Below are 13,559 nucleotides of genomic sequence, written 5' to 3'. Positions count from 1 at the left end.
CTACTTACACGTATTTATTAGTTTATTTAATTTATTATAATCAGTTGCGATCACGATTAGACAAATGTGTATAAAAATTGAAAAAGGAGAGTTTAATTCGCGAGATTTTTAATTCGTGATTAATTGTGATTAAGGAGGTTCTACAGGTACTCTCTAGTCAGTTGAGAGATGAAGACAAAATCTTCAAATTCATCAATTCCAAATATTCATAAAATATTTTCATGAATTTTAATGACGTTAGAGCTTATATTATACCCCTATTAGTCGAAACGAGGAATAATTAAAAATATCGTGTAAGTGCTCCTTTGACTCCGGCTTATACATACGAGAAAATGTGGCAACGTCGCAACTTGAGTCTCGCTATTCTGCTCGTATGACCGTGGTATTTTTCAATTCAGTAACTGTGTTTACTGTTTATAAATTAATAATGACTCCTCCAAGCCTGACCAATTCTTGGAGAAATAAGAATAAAATTTTGCGTGGTATCAATAGAGGAAGATTCGCAAAAAAACAAGTTGTTCTTCGAATGGAAAATGCCCAAAAATCATTGGCAGATAAAAGGTTATATGAGGTTAGTAATATTTTCAACTTTGATCATACATGTGAAAGTTATTTACATTACTATATCACTTTTACTCTTTACACACACACACACACACACACATATTCTTATACACTACTCATATACGTATAAGCAAAAATTGAAATATTCATTTCAGACCAAAAATTGGTTCGACAAATGCAAAAGTGTCATAGATGGGCGAAGAATTGTTGACTTGGCTCATTTAGCAGCAGAAATGTGGTGCAAAGAGTGCAATTTACCATTATCGTTAAGATATGCTACTGATGAATTCCGATCAGGCCTTGCTAGTATCATCACATTAAAATGTACAAAATGTGGGAATAGTTATAAGGTCACGACCAACGCAGAAGTGCCCGGTGATGCTCATATGTACTACACCGTAAACCTGAAGGCAGTCATGGGTTTGTATTTATATAAGCTTGATTTTACTAATTATCTAGTTGTATAATATAAAAAATTGAATTTATTTAGGGATGATTGATGCAGGTATTGGAGAAACCCATCTCAACACAATTTTATCAGCGTTAAATATACCAGCCTTGAACCCAACAGTAGTGAAAAGACATGAGAGAGTTGTGGGCCCTGCAATCGAGAGCGTAGCCAAAGACAGTTGCAGAGAAGGTCTTCAATTAGAGAAAAAGTTGACTTTGAGTGCTTTACAGGAAGATGATAAGTGAGTGTTTTAGCAGAAGTTTATAATTATCGAGCATATCAAATTGAATCTGTATTTGTAACTTTATAAAAACAAAAATAATAGTACAAGTTTTAGAGACATAAGCTTATGTAGGTATAAAAATAATTCAATATCGATTGTAAAATTTTTCTAGTTACTTCTGTAAAAATTCTGCGTTATGCGATAATTTTACTCGTATGATTAAGATAGTGATAGAGAAAATCAGATTAGTTATAATAGTATGCCCTTATTTACACAAATGTATAAGTTTGGATAAGTATATTTAAGTTCTTTTTACATTGTATCTTTAAATGTTACACCAGCTCTCAATGTACAGTATAATTATATGTATAAATAATGGTTTTGAAACTTGAATATCTAAAAAGTTACCCATCTTTTTTCTAACCGAATTCTTTCAATCAACGATACACACTTGCTAGACTAGACATTTCATTCCCTCTGTACATCCTATCTTTCCAAGACTGAAACTCTTTTATAGAGTCTTCTTTGAAGTGAAGCTAAATAATAAAAAGAGACCCTCTAATCGAAGACTGGCCATAAGAGGGCCACTTTTCATTGGTCCGACATTTTTCGTCAAAAGCAGAGAAACAGAAAGAGAAAGGAATAGAAAAGAGATAAAGACAAAAAGAGAAAGAGACAGCGATAGTCAATGTACAGCCTTCTCACTCGCTGGATTTTGACGAAACATGGGCGACACGCTCTTATGGCCAGTCTCTGATTAGAAGGTCTCTTATGTTATACGGTATGAGGATTGTGAGCAGGGCCATAGGTTTTACTTACATGACTTTTTGACTCGCATGTCTGTTGTATGTACTGGTTTCAATCACACTTTTTTATGTTTGAATGCTTTAGAGAACAACTAATAGAACAATTCACAATTTCTCTTTTTTACAAAATTGTTAATTAATTTCATATCAATGCATGAAAACTTGAAAAACAACTTTTTAGTATTAAAATCTAGATTTTGATTTTAATTCTCACTCTTTCATAAACGTATATTTGTGTGTGATTTGAATTAGCAGGAATGTAGATGATAAAGAAAACAGCTCCAACATAGCAAAAGAGACTCCAGAAAAAACAAGTAGCAAAACACCTCTAAAATTTTCATTTGATTGTGGTTGGCAAAAGCGAGGGACGGGGCATGCTTATAATAGTCTATCAGGTAAAATAAATTATTAAATCCGTAGTCCAGCATGCAAAATGTAGTTTTATTTTCCACTAAAATTTTAATGCATGTGTATTATTCTGAATTTTGCTTGAATGAACTTGCCGTCCACTGATATTCATGAACGATTGGAAAAATGTTTTTCTAAATACTTTCCAAAAGTACAGTATTGTTTCCTAGGTCATTCCATGATTATCGGCCACCATTCAGGTAAGGTAGCTTCGTATGCAGTACGGACTAAGCAATGTAGAAAGTGTCAACTTGGGCACTCCGAGACAGATCACGACTGTAGACGAAATTATAATGGAAGTGCGAAAAGCATGGAGCCAGATATGGCAGTGGAACTTTTTACAAAAAATGAATTATTTGAGGAGGCTGGAGTGTACGCTTCAGTTATCATCGGTGATGATGACTCCAGCACAGTAGCTGGTGTTCGTAGGAATGCTACTCACGAGATTGAAAAGTGGTCAGATTTCAATCACACACTGAAATCGTTTACCTCGGCATTATATTCTATGAAATTGTCGCCAAAACTCATTGAATATTTTTCTCGATGTTTCTCGAGTGCGGTCAAACAGAATAAAGGCAATACCGAGAAAGTGAGAGCTGCATTGGAGGCAATAGTTCCTCACGCGTTCGGGGATCATCAATTATGTGGTGATTGGTGCAAATCGCATGTAAATAATAACTATAAGCACAATAATCTGCCGCATGGAAAGCCACTTGCAGATGAGGAGTTGCGTGAGAAACTACATGCTCTTTTATCGCGATTTGCAAGAAACGCGGAAAAAATCGCTCCATGTGGTTGCACACAAGCGAATGAATCGTTAAATAATGCCGTAGCGAGCAAAACTCCAAAGGCTCGTCATTATTCTGCATCGGAATCTCTTCATTACCGCGTAGCTACTTCAGTATGTCAGAAGAATGATGGTTATACGTATATAGCAAAAGTGTACAACAAGCTCCTGCTTTCTCCTGTCAGTGCTCGCACATTAGCATATCGGCTACAAAAAGATAAGAAAAGGGAGATCAGGGCCAAGCTCTCCAAAACTAAAGAAATAAAAAAAAGAAGACTTTATGCAAAGAAACAACGATCTATCGCCACTGCATCAAGACAGCGGCAAGAGGGATTGACTTATGAATCTGGAGTATCATGCTACAACGTTTCAGATTTATTTGAGAATACTCCACGTGCAATGAACAATCCCAACAATTTTGAAGATGATAATTACAGGATAGTTTACTTTGACCTAGAAACTACAGGTCTTAGAAGTACTGACTAGATTTGTCAAGTGATTAAAAAAAATACATATAAGTTGAGATAGATTTTTGTACAAAAATTATTGAGACCTTTTTTTAGATAGCAGCATATGATGGGGTATCAACGTTCAACGCCTACATAACTCCATCCATACCCATCTCGAAATCAGCATCCGCAATTACCGGAATGCAAATCATCGATGGGGATATGTATGTACACGAAGATTTGGTACAGACAATACCCGTACGAGCTGCTGTGGACGGATTTTTGAAATATCTTGAGGAGATAAGCGGCAAAGAAAATAAGGCCTGCCAGATAATTCTTTTATCCCATAATGGCTTCAAGTGAGAAAATGTTTTTTTTTCAACCGGTCAAGTAACTGTAACATTTGCTTTTAAAATTTTTAGATTTCTGACTAATTATTCAACTTTTTGGGATGCTTGAAATACGTAGAAGCCATTCAGCAAGTGATAAGGCTGATAAATAAATAATAAATTACTTATGTATTATTGCAAATTTTATTATTTATGACAGAGCTGATTACAGTTGCTTGCTATATTGGTAGATTTGAGAGTAAGCTTTATTGTTTTCTGTACATTTGATCTATTATTCCATACAGATTCGATGTTCCAAGAATATTGTCTCTAATTGTTAAATTGGGAGTGATGGAGACCTTTAAAAAAACAGTGAGCGGATTCGCAGATACTCTCGATATTTTGAGGAATGCACTTCCAGAGAGGCGAAAAAATAAACAGAGCTTTTCGGTAAAAGCTCTTTTACAAGATTTCCTTCCAGGCGAAAATCACGAGAACCTTCACAATGCTGTCGATGATGTTATCATGTTGAAAAAAATTATCGATTATTTGAAAATAGATGATTTGCTGATCAAAAAGTTTGCTAAGAGCGTCACAAACATGATAGATGAAAAGAATAGAAAATCCATTATATCCGCTAACAAAACTTCGCTACGATCAGTATATCAGAACAAAATTTCGGCAAATTTAATTCAAAAAATGGCTAAAGCAGGTATAAACAGAAATATACTAGAGGAAACTTTCACGAAGAATGGTTATGATGGTATTAGAGTTTTGTTTGGAGAGAGCATCGATGGCAAGGCTCGAGTCACTACGTCAAAAAAACTAATTGATAAAGTTTATTCCTTGTTCTCAGATAAATAAAGATATAAATTATGTTTTGTTGTTTATTGATAGAACTTGTATTTCACATAATTTTAGAACGAGTACTCCTCCGTAAGCGCTCGTTAGGTTAGGTGCTTAAGTTTGAAGTGCTGTCATATTGTGGTGCTGTACTGGCTGCACACTTTCCGCACGGGTGCAGTCGCTGCGACGTTGCCAAATCTCCCTTGTTAATCGAAGCACGCTACGTGAACTGTGATATGGCCTGTTTCAATAGCCAATATCACAAAATTTTACACGGTAACCCTTGTTTTTCTCGATATTTCTGAAAAGCTTAGATTACGATCTATAAGAATTCCGTTTTTTGAATCTCTGGTAGGCCGCCTTCATATAATTAATATCTCGTTTCCTGTCTCCAGGAACCCCTCTGCCATAAGAGCTCATGTAAAAACTGTGATTTCAAAATTCATTTTTGCACATTTTTACACGGTAACCGATGCTAAAATTTTTCGAGCACTTTTCTCGCATCTCAATTTATACGTCCATGAAGTTTTTTTCCAATTTTTAGATACATCTATTATATGTAGAACCTCCATCTTTTTATCTCCGATTACACATGCACCATTTGTGCAAAAAATATTATCACCTGTTGCACATTAATTGATGGTGCTGGGCACCAACCTACCTTGTGTAGACAGGAAGGAGATATATACTCCTTCTATTGCCGGCTGATCATAGCTGGCAAATGCATGAGCGTAATAGGTTTACGCTCTTTCCCACGATGCGCGAAACACGACCGCGTCGTGAAGGGCCATAGCAATTAAACTAATTAATTACGGAATCATTAATGTTCAAAATATATTTATATACTATAATTTACACGCGGATTACATCTTCGATTAAAAATGAAAAAGACGTTAACTAATCAAAAGCTCTTGATCTTGAAAAAGATTTTTAATCAACCGATTACTTTTCGCGAATGATATAAATTTTACTATATATAAATATGATATAATCAGAAACTCTAAATCTTGACAAAACACTTTCAATAAACAGCGTGTAATCTGAATAAACTCGATTAGACTTTTTCGCGAATGGAACTTTACTTTAAATGTAATATAAACATGCAGGACTTTAACAAATGTGAAGTAAATAAGTGACAATTGATAAACGCGAACTGAGAAAATCTAAGGCCCATATTTTCGATTTATCGTTTCGAATATCGAGTCTCAGCTCAAGAGAGTGAGAAATGCAAAATTAATGACGTGAGATCCGAAAGAGATAACAAATTTCCCGCATAATGTTGTGCTAATTTATATATTTTGCGCACTTTAGCAAATACAATTTGAATTTTGATAGCTATTATACATCTCATTACTATGTATTCCTCAAAATCAAATATTTATATTAATGCGAAATTGGTCAACTTTAAAATAATTGCTACAAAAAATGTTTCTGTTTCGCGAAATAACATTTATTTTGGATATCACGTCATACCACTTTAACTGGTTTTTATACCGGTATAAAAACCAGTTAAAGTGGTATGACGTAATATCCAAAATAAATGTTATTTCGCGAAACAGAAACATTTTTTGTAGCAATTATTTTAAAGTTGACCAATTTCGCATTAATATAAATATTTGATTTTGAGGAATACATAGTAATGAGATGTATAATAGCTATCAAAATTCAAATTGTATTTGCTAAAGTGCGCAAAATATTTAAATTAGCACAACATTATGCGGGAAATTTGTTATCTCTTTCGGATCTCACGTCATTACTTAATTTTGCATTTCTCACTCTCTTGAAGTGAGACTCGATATTCGAAACAATAAATCGAAAATATCCCAAGTAGAGCAAGTTAATCACAGAAACGTCAAGGTGACATTAAAATGATGAATTTTATGTCATCATATGGTCAACGTCAAGAATCAGTTTGAAATGACTGACTTGTGATATGCTGTTTTACGAGGTAACAGTATATATTGTTACAAATTGCATGATCAGTCATAATTTTCTTCAGTTCTCATAACATATTTCGAGTATATTCTTAAATAGAACAACGAAAAGATCAAATAAAAGTTAAAGAGAAGTAGTGATTAGTTAAGATTAGATGCTCCTAATGGGCTATTTTGACGTCACGATAACGCGTAAAAAATGATTACAGAATGATGTCATTTTGATATTTTCATGACTGATTTGTTCTACTTGGGATGGGCCTTAGATTTTCTCAGTTCGCGTTTATCAATTGTCACTTATTTACTTCACATTTGTTTTAAAGTAAAGTTCCATTCGCGAAAAAGTCTAATCGAGTTTATTCAGATTACACGCTGTTTATTGAAAGTGTTTTGTCAAGATTTAGAGTTTCTGATTATATCATATTTATATATAGTAAAATTTCTATCATTCGCGAAAAGTAATCGGTTGATTAAAAATCTTTTTCAAGATCAAGAGCTTTTGATTAGTTAACGTCTTTTTCATTTTTAATCGAAGATGTAATCACGCGTGTAAATTATAGTATATAAATAGATTTTGAACATTAATGATTCCGTAATTAATTAGTTTAATTGCTATGGCCCTTCGCGACGCGGTCGTGTTTCGCGCATCGTGGGAAAGAGCGTAAAACCATTACGCTCATGCATTTGTCGGCTATGATCAGCCGGCAATGGAATGGAAGGAGTATAAGGGCCAAAGCACATAACATAGCGTAACAATATACGACGGTCGTAGTCCCCGAACTGACAGATCAGGATACGCCAAAGCTTGTGCGTTACTTACGTCCACGACTACGACTGACTACGACTGTAATATGTGCTTTGGCCCTATCTCTTTTCTGTCTACACAAGGTAGGTTGGTGCCCAGCACCACTAATAATGTATAACGGATGTGATGATATTTCTTGCACAAATGTGCATGTGTATAATCAGAGATAAAACATCTCCACTAATTACAATTATCCGCGAATTAAAATCTCTTTTAAATTTTTATACACATTTCTCTAATCGCGATCGCGACTGATTAATAATAATAAATTAATTAAACTAATAAATACGTGTAAGTATAGTGTTGGCAGAGAGCGCAATATGCCCTTTTGTATGCAGGAACGATGTGGGAAAGGAAATAATATCTAGTCGCCTTTTGCTTATACGAACTCGTCTATTACGTAGCGATACATATTGCTTTCTAACGGAAGAAGGATCCACCTATCGCGACTGTACATCGATAATCGCGACATCCATATCCTAATCGATATCCTTCACCTACACTCTCGATTCTATTGCACCAATAGCAGGGTGCATCAAATACCTATCAAATGCCCACTTTGATCACTCTGCAATTTGTCGCAATCCCAACTTCTCAACATGCTTGTTCATTACAATATGGGATAACGCCTTTGTAAAAATGTCTGCCACGTTGTCACCAGATGAAACATATTTCAACTCAATCAAACCATTCTCATGCATCTCTCTAGTAATATGATAAGCTATATCAATATGCTTTGTACGCGATTTCTCTATTTTATTTCTTGTAAAATCAATTGCTTATTTATTGTCACATCTGATGACATATGGCTTACAAGGCACATTTAAACTTGTTCTCTGCGCTAATTCATCGAACATCATATATATATTCAACCACATAACTTCTTTTACAACTACTTCTAGAGCAACATATTCAGCCTCCATAGTAGATGTTGAAATCGATTTTTGTTTATTGGATTTCCATGTTATTGGGTTTCCATTTAGAAGTACTATCATTCCACTATAGGAGTGCCTATCAGCGACATCTGATGCCCAATCAGCATCACTAAAAATCTCTATCTCATTTGCACCGCAACTGTACTCTAAACCAATATCTTTCGTTGCAGCCAAATATCTCAATACTCTCTTAGCTTGTAACCAGTGTGCTCTACCTGGATTGGAGCTAAATTGTGACAATTTTGTTACCGCATACAATATATCTGGCCGTGTCGCCAACGCTAAGTACATTATAGTGATCCAACTAATTGTTTGTACGGTACACCTTTCATTTCATCTCTTTCAACATCACTATGTGGACTGTCACATTTTGATAACTTTACCCCTAGGTCGATTGGCGTTTTACATGTCTTACAATCATCCATTCCATATTCGCTTAACAACTTATTTAAATATAACGTTTGCGATAGTCTTACTTTATTCTCTCCGTGCTCGATAGTTATACCTAATAAGTATGACGTTCTACCTAAATCTCTTATTTCGTATTCTAACATAAGTAATGACTTAACTTCGTTTATCTTGTCAATTGATCGAGCAAATAATATAATATTATCTACGTATAATGTAAGAATTAGATCATTACCATAAATATAAACACAGCTGTTTGCTTTCAATCTTTTAAATCCGTTTTTAATAAGAAATTCATCAATCTCATCATTCCAATTACGTCCTGACTGTTTTAAACCGTATATTGGTCTTAAAAGTTTTGCTACTTTTATATCGCGATCTTCATGTCCGGGTGGTAATTTCATACTTCCTTAAGAGATTTCCATAAAGATATGCACATTTTACATTTAAATGATGGATTTTCCAATTATGCGACGTTGACATGGCTATCAGCAATCTAATCAATGAAATATTAGCAACGGGTGCATATGATTGTGAATAATCTATATCTTTTTTTTGCGCGAAAACCCCTGTGCAACTAATCTAGCTTTGTATCTTACTATTTTACCTGTTGAATCTGTCTTAACTCTATAGACCCATTTACTTCCAATACAATTAACGTTTTCCGGTTTGCTTACTATTTTCCATGTATTCCTATCATTTAAACTTTTTAACTCTTCATTCATTGCTGTTTCCCACTCATCCGATTGTGGTGATATCATTGCTTCTTCATACGTTGTAGGTTCAATTATTTCTGCTAAATTCTATGTTTTTAGGTTTGCCTGCACGACCCCATGGATTTCTAACTACTTTTCTCGGTCTACCTACACTACGTTTCCCCTCTGATACAGTTTTCTGCGAAGGTCCCGTATCATTGTTTACATCTTTTTCCTGCGTTTCGATAGTTACTGATTCGTCGTCTTCCACTGATTCATCATCGTCTACAGTATCTACTTCATCTATGTTATCAGTATTGGAAAACGGAGTTTCAAGTATCTTTTTACTATAAATGTACTCATACCCGCAGACATCTTCGACAAACTCTACATGTTTTGTTTGTATTACATCGCACTTAATCGGATCCCCATAATCTATACCTTTTGTTTGACTAGAGTATCCAACTAGTATGCATTCTCTTCCTCTAGAGTCGAGTTTGTGCCTACCTTGTTTAGTAATATGCGCATAAGCTAAACAACCGTAAACTTTTAGGTGTCTTACACTTGGTTTATTTCCCGTCCAAATCATTTCTGGAATGTCATCCCTGGTGGAAATAATTTTACAACAATTTACGTATTTCTATGAAAAATTACAATCTTCTACAACAAATCACAAATTTCTACAAATTTGTGAAAATTGTAGAAATTCATGGTGAATTGTAGTAAATTATAGTAAATTGTAGTAAGTTGTAAAAAGTAATAGAAAATTGTAACAACTTTTTTACGAACATTTTTATGAGACGTAGTAAATCGTAGAAGTTATAGATTATTGTAAAAATCATAACTATTTATAACTATCTACAACATTCTGCGAATATTTTTTATGAGAACGTAGTAAATTGTAGAAGTTGTAGATTATTGTAAAAATCACAACTATTTACAACTTTCTACAACGTTCTAACAAAATTTTTTATAAAAATTTTAGTAATTTGTAGAAGTTGCAAATTATTGTAAAAATTACAACTATTTACAATTTTCTACAATATTCTAAAAATATTTTTATGATTAAATGTAAGATATAAACAAAGTATACTTGTCCCACTCTAACTTATACTGCATCAGTGTGCACTAGTTTAGCAGTGCAGGAATAGAAACAGATCTTATTGAAAGTTGTAGATTTCAGCATAGCCTGATGTAAAAATGTCGAACATGTCGCATATTTAGTATGTTTATCCAGTGAGAAGATTGATGTCGAATCGACGTCAATTCAACGTCGATTTACCGGAAACTTATCGACATCGAAATTAACATAAAAAATCAGCTGATTTCAATCAAATTGTTTTGGCATCAAGAGTTGCTTCTTTCTAAGTTACCTGTGTTCAAAACTCTAAAAATTTTGTCTAAAATTAAGAGACTAATGGCCGGTATTCATAGTCGGATCTTATTTCAAGACCGTCTTAAGTTATGTCTTAAGACGCTAAAGCCCCTTGCACAATGCCAGGCAACAGGCAATAGGAACAGGGAATAGAAATCAGAAATCATGTATAAATACATGTATAAATACAGAATAAACAGTGACACAGGCAATAGACACAGAGTTTTCGTCACGTTGGAAATTCTGTGTCTATTGCCTGTTGCCAACCAATCATAGTATTCGAATTTTTTAGGTTGTAATTAACGATTTTTTTGTTATTTCCTGTTCCTATTGCCTGTTGCCTGGCATTGTGCAAGAGGCTTAATACGGCTATGCGATTGGTTCATGACATTTTAAGATTCAACTTAAGACGGACTTGAATATAAGAACCGACTATGAATATCGGCCTGTCACCATATGAGAGTATGCATAGTCATCGGTTCGATATCGATCGACATCGAATCGATGACTATCTGCATACTATATGGTGATAGTCTCTTAATTTTAGACAAAATTTTTAGAGTTTTGAACACAAGTAACTTAGAAAGAAGCAACTTAATGCCAAAACAATTTGATTGAAATCGGCTGATTTTCAATGTCAAATTCGATGTCGATAAGTCATCGATTCGATATCGAATAGATGACCGACATCAATTTTGTAAGAAATATATATATATATATATATATAATGAGCCGACCCTATTAAGAGCTGACACCTTCCGTACGTCTGCTAACAATAAGTGTAACATATATAGACAATACGAAACGTCTTCATCAATCAATGTTGTAGCACAGTGCGGAAGGTGACTGACTCAAGAGCCAGGGGTTTCAGGTTCAAATCCAGCGGTGGTAAGCAAATTTTCTAAGTACAATATATATATATATAAATTTATTTAATTAAGCTTGCACGTAATCAAGATTTTCAGCAATAAAATAATGTTCAACGAGAGAATTTAAGTAAATTTTATATTTTATTTTGTCGTATATCCAAAAAGTTGTAGTTATTCGTAAAAATTTCTACGTAAATTTATGAAAAATTACAAACATGGCCCAAATCGCGTACTTTTGACGTAAAAATTACGTCAAAATAGCGTGAAAAGTTGTAATTATATTATAAGAAATTGTAGTTTTCGCATAATTTTTGCGTGAAAATTTGTAAAATTATTTCCACCAGGGTATGTTTGGACGAGGGGGTGTCGAATATGTGTCAGATCAGCTGATGGCGCTCCGGTTATTCATATTGACTCTGACTCAGACCTTGCTAAAATAAATTGATATGACCGAGTGTGTTACGTGACTTCCCCTGCTGCTCATCGCGCGTCAACACAGGGCCTTCGGGTGGCTCAGTTTAATGCAAATTCGCTCCGTGGTCACATCGACTTAGTAAGGTTACATTTTAATACAAATGTTCATCATATTATTTCCGTCTCTGAAACGTGGCTGAATGCTGAAGTTGCTGATGATCTCGTGGCCCTGGATGGTTACTTTCTGATCCGACATGATCGTGTAGGTAGAAGAGGCGGTGGAGTTGCCTGCTATGTTCATAAATCACTGAAGGTTACAGTTATCGCTACTTCTGTAAGAGGTGATGTTGATGCTCCAGAGTATCTCATCTGTGAGATCCGTCTACCGAATAATGAGACTGTATTATTTGCATCGGTCTATAGGAGGCCTAAAGGTCTTCTCCTAAATGAATTTACAGAAACACTTCTTGGTGTTTCACACCTATATAAGAACATAATTATTGGAGGAGACTTTAACTGTAACCTTCTTACAAACAACTTTGAGGCTGGCTACTTGCGCGAACTTATGTCGAGTATAGCAATGCATATTGTTCATACAGGAGCTACGCATCACACAGCCTCCACTGACTCGTGGCTTGATGTTTTAGCGGTGGATGACAGCGAAAAAGTCTTGTCGTTTACTAGATCTGAGTGTCCGTTTATAGCTGGTCATGACCTTATCGAGTTATCGCTAACCCTGGGCACGAACTTGGTGATTGACCGTACCATTGTGAGGCGTTGTTATAGATCTATTGATTGTGACAAGTTCCGTGATCATCTTTGCTCTGTAATCAATGATCCTGTGTCTGCTGAGGTTAGTGGTGAGGGCGTGGGGCTGGATGACCGGACCGGCGTTAGTGAAACTGAGAGGCTTTGTATGGGACTGTCGGGAGCTTTACTTCAAACACTTGACGTGTTTGCCCCTAAGCAAGCATTTGTTATCAAGAGGCCCCCGGTGCGATGGCTCACGGGTGAGCTTGAGGCCCGGATTCGTACTCGCAACCAGTTATACAAGCAGGCAAAACATTCTGGTGGTTTACTTGACTATGCCACTTACAGACATTTCCGAAACCAACTTAATTCGGATATCAAACGTGCCAAAGGTAAATTTCAACTCGATTCTCTCAAAAACATCACCGACCCTGCTAAACTTTGGAGAGAACTAGCGCGGTTGGGTCTTGTAAAATCAACTTTGGTCTCTCCTCTACATTTTTTTACGCCC

At 35.1% G+C, this 13,559-nt stretch overlaps 2 long non-coding RNA genes across 2 annotated transcripts; both read left to right on the top strand.

The window, feature by feature from the left end:
* The first annotated feature begins 296 nt into the window (after window positions 1-296).
* Window positions 297-1,544, top strand: LOC139783670 (uncharacterized). Its single transcript, XR_011721343.1, has 3 exons — window positions 297-571; window positions 720-984; window positions 1,055-1,544. It is a non-coding gene; the product is annotated as an uncharacterized lncRNA (long non-coding RNA).
* A 2,340-nt stretch (window positions 1,545-3,884) lies between these two features.
* LOC139783668 (uncharacterized) lies at window positions 3,885-4,595 on the top strand. The gene is made up of 2 exons (XR_011721341.1): window positions 3,885-4,047; window positions 4,323-4,595. It is a non-coding gene; the product is annotated as an uncharacterized lncRNA (long non-coding RNA).
* Window positions 4,596-13,559: the final 8,964 nt, after the last annotated feature.

Source organism: Temnothorax nylanderi, unplaced genomic scaffold (genome assembly GCF_030848795.1).
Source record: "Temnothorax nylanderi isolate EJ_2023f unplaced genomic scaffold, tnyl_v1.0 TNYL_tig0528_pilon, whole genome shotgun sequence".
NCBI lineage: Eukaryota > Metazoa > Arthropoda > Insecta > Hymenoptera > Formicidae > Temnothorax > Temnothorax nylanderi.
Note: the sequence above shows the minus strand (reverse complement) of the source record. Positions and strands in the feature narration are given on the sequence as shown.